The sequence below is a fragment of the Zingiber officinale genome, chromosome 6A, assembly GCF_018446385.1.
Source record: "Zingiber officinale cultivar Zhangliang chromosome 6A, Zo_v1.1, whole genome shotgun sequence".
Lineage (NCBI taxonomy): Eukaryota > Viridiplantae > Streptophyta > Magnoliopsida > Zingiberales > Zingiberaceae > Zingiber > Zingiber officinale.
The window spans coordinates 101,686,712-101,690,857 of NC_055997.1; the positions used below are offsets into that span (position 1 = coordinate 101,686,712).

General features: G+C 39.3%; 1 long non-coding RNA gene across 1 annotated transcript; it reads left to right on the forward strand.

The window, feature by feature from the left end:
- Positions 1-3,380: 3,380 nt before the first annotated feature.
- On the forward strand, positions 3,381-3,779 carry LOC121994250. Its single transcript, XR_006115658.1, has 2 exons — positions 3,381-3,427; positions 3,717-3,779. It is a non-coding gene; the product is annotated as an uncharacterized LOC121994250 (long non-coding RNA).
- The last annotated feature ends 367 nt before the right edge of the window (positions 3,780-4,146 follow it).

Genomic DNA, 4,146 nt, shown 5'->3' on the forward strand with positions numbered 1-4,146 from the left:
AATCCTGTCTACTACTAAATTTCTATTTCCTTGCTTGTTTTAATTTTACTATTGCTTTTCTGAGTTGAAATCCGAGGAGGGTATAGTTAATTTTTGTTTTCAGCAATTCACCCCCCTCTTGCCGGCCTCCGTTGCACCTACAATTGGTATTAGAGCCTGATCACCTCAGAAGAACCAACCGCCAACTGAAGCACTACGATCAAGACGATGGCCGGAGCGAACATCCATCCCCCGAAGTTCGACGAAGATTTCGCTACATGGAAGCGAGAAATAGAGGTATTCTTTAAAACAGACTTTGATATTTTAATTACTATGAAATATGGTTTTGCAACTCCTAAAGACAAAGAAAAAAACACATGGAGAAAAAAGGAGCAAGCCGATTTCGTCGCCAACGGAAAAGCTGAATTCCACCTCCTCAGCGTTTTGCCACCTCAGGAGGTAAGTCGGATAGGAAGCTACAACTCAGCGAAAGATCTCTGGGAGAAATTCCTGGAGCTTCACGAAGGTACTTCTGAAGTGAAGCTGGTGCGACGCGACATCCTCCGGACACAACTAACAAACCTCCGGATGAACAACGGCGAGAAGGTAGCGCAACTCCAAGCGAGAATCAAGGAGCTGATAACGCAACTAACGAACCTTGGAGAAGAAGTAACCAACCGGGATTCCATCTGATACGTGCTCAATGCCTTCCCGAGAACTCCAGAGTGGACCTCCTTAGTAGATGCGTACTACATCTCTAAGGACCTCGAGGTAAGTAGTTTAGAACAATTATTTTCCACTTTTAAACTTCACGAATCTCGAGTTTCAGAGCCCAATGGAGTAGAGAAAATCAGTCAGAACATTGCCCTAAAGGCAAAAGTAAACGGTTCTGACTCTGAAGCCTCAGTCAACGAATCCAAAGCGGCACTACTGGTAAGACGCTTCAATAAGTTTTCCAGTACTAATAAATTTAAATCGCAGAGGCATCATCGAAAGAAGAGGACGGTTCATTGCTACAACTACAACGAAAAGGGCACTACAACAAAAACCCATATAGACATCGGTGGAACAACAACGGTTTTAAGCAAAAACCGATGTCTTTGAGTATTTTACACTGGTTTTTCCAAAAACCGGTGTCTATGAGCACAGATTTTCGCTCATAGACATCGGTTTTTTAGGCGATGTCTATGAGCGCTTTTTTTCGTTAATAGACACCGATTTTAACAGTGGTTTTTAAAATCCGATGTCTATGATAAAATAAAATAATTTAATTTTATGAGCTCACATTGATGGTTCTAATTGGAGTGGATCATAGTTCCTGTAATTTGATTCAATATATGCTAGTTCTGTAAGGACCCACGAGTGAAATTGAGTTTATTTACGAAAGTGCCTAAGGTCACATGAGCGCTAATTAAAGGATTTATTTATAGAATATTCTATAATTTTAGGAATTTTTTTGATTTTTTTTTTGAATTTATGTGACACATTTCAAGGGATAGAACTATTAAGTTGATGAAACATATAAAGGGAATTAATTGGCCTTAAATATCCGAAGTTAGACAAGATAACTTACTTATAAAAACTAAACTTTACCGACCCGTTCACTGTAGCCCTAAACACGTCGAACAACATCGAACCACACCATCTCCACTCGGATCGCTGTTCCTCTCGGCGCTGTCGCTCCACCAAATTGGCGAAGCACCTCACCGACGACCGAGCTCTCCGCCTGGCACCACCTCACGCAGGCGGTTCTCATGGGGCAGTGCGCCTAAACATGGATTCTTGCCACCACCTCACGACGGTGCTACCATCGCGTGAGGACTCGTAGAGGCAACACTGGAAAGGGGAAACGCAAGGAAAGGCAAGTTCATTCCCTTTATGATTGTGCGAGATCTATGAGGTAAGGTGGTAGGAACTTAGGAGGTGTGGATCGTTTCTCTTAGGTGTAGAGATTGGTGAAATGATTTGTAAAAGGTTTACGTTCTTTAGAGCCTTGTTCGGTTGAGGTTTCATTGGGGATTTCTTGGTTTGAATCGCGTGGTTTCTGAGTTTTTTCCCTGCGTTCTGTTATCGATGGAAATGGATTTCCGGTGGTCTACTCTGTGGTGAATCTTGTGGATTTCGCCTGTTTGTGAATGAGATTGTACTCGGTTTCCCCTGAGATTTATCGATTTGAATCGAAGGTTCATCGAAGTGCGGTTGAAATTGCCTGATTTCTGGATTTCAATATCTGGTCGGTGTATTCGGTTATTGTTGAAGCTTGATAACCACTGGAATGTTCTTAATACAAATCTTGCAATGTTTGATTGACTGTGTACAAGTTTTTAATCTAGTTCCACCATATTGTTGCTGCTGTAAGTGTTTTGCACGTCTTGCACGTCTTGCACGTCTTGCACGTTACCTGTTCGTTGATATGCTTGGCTTAATGGCTGGTTGGTGGAATGTGTCATGAATTGGGATTTCTGTGGAGCTCTGGTGTGTTGATTCTTGCGACATCTTCGAGATGAATTTGAGATTTGTTTTTCTTTCCAGTTCGGACTTAATTGTGGTGTACTGGACTCTGAAATTTTGTTTGGAAGTGGGGGTGACCTTTGAAGCTGGAAGGTCCGTCTATGGTGGCTGGGATTTCAAACACGATTTGAAATTGTAGTTAAGCTTCTCTCTTCGGAATTGTTACGGTGTTGATGGGTTTGATTTTGATGGGTTCTAATTTTCTCCGAGCAGAGGTGTTTTGATTGTGGTTTTTGGTAGAAGTTCAAAAATCTAATCCTTGGTTGTTACTAGTTCTGTGATCTAATACCCTGTATGATTGCATGCTTTTCTTAAAAATCATGATTACTTTCTACCATGATAATATGAATATTCTGTGATAGTTTCCTGGGTTTTGATACGCATGCTTATATTGTGTATAGTTATGTTGTATGAAATACGGATAAGGAATGGGCACTGTGAATGGATATGTTGACTGTAAGAATGAAATAGCTAGGCATGATAAATTGTCACATGATAAGGTAGTTGTTTATGGTTTTCTACATAGCTAATAGAATGACAGAGAAATTGACATTGGTGTTCCTGATGAGGTTGGCCGATTGGAGGTTCTTCGCATCCATACTAAGAACATGAAGCTATCTAATGATGTATGTGAACATTACCAATTGCTGTTACCTTATTAATAGATATCTTGCAGTGAATGTCCAAGTTATGAAATTTGATTTATTCAATGCAGGTTGATTTGGAAAGGATTGCTAAGGATACTCATGGCTATGTTGGGGCTGACCTTGCTGCTTTATGCACTGAAGCTGCTCTCCAGTGTATCAGTGAAAAGATGGACATAATTGATCTAGAAGATGAATCAATTGATGCTGAGATTCTCAATTCTATGTCTATTACAAATAAACACTTTAAGACTGCTTTGGGATCTAGTAACCCATCTGCCCTCCGTGAAACTGTAAGTCTTTGATTTGGTAATTGTAATCATTTTCAGTTAATTTTTTTCCTTCTAAATATGATTATCTACATGAATTTTTAAAATAAATTGTTGCTGCAAGAATTGAAAATGAGAAATTTAACATTGGTGTTCTTTCTAAATTAAACTTACCTTTTTCAACTCAAGAAATTCTATAGCCTCATGTGTCTGGTTGGTAACTTGTGTTTACTGTCATATGTTGATGAATGGCCTAAAAACCACTTCTATTTCTACCTTGAGATATGTTGATAGTTCGTTGGGTTTTGATCAGGTTGTTGAAGTACCAAATGTCAGTTGGGATGATATTGGTGGGCTGGAAAATGTCAAGAGGGAACTGCAAGAGGTAGTTTGCTGGATATGTTTGAGGTTTTATGTCCACCAAGTGTGATTTTTTCTTTCTGATGGTGATATTCTAGGACTTCTACAGCATGTATATTTCTTCTATTTTTGTTCTTTGTTGTAGTTAAGTAGACCAAATGATATTTTTATTTGACATATTAGAACAGTGGATGTTTTAACTCAGAAAACTAGGCATTCGAAGGTGAAAAGTGGTGAGATTAGGGAAATGAAAGGCGTAAGAAGAATGGAGCAGTATAGCAAGTTGAATAGATTCTGATTCTCATAATTTAATGTAGCCTCAGCTTGATTTTTGACTCACGATGTTCTATCTTGATGTGTACAATATCTATTAGCTTTTGATG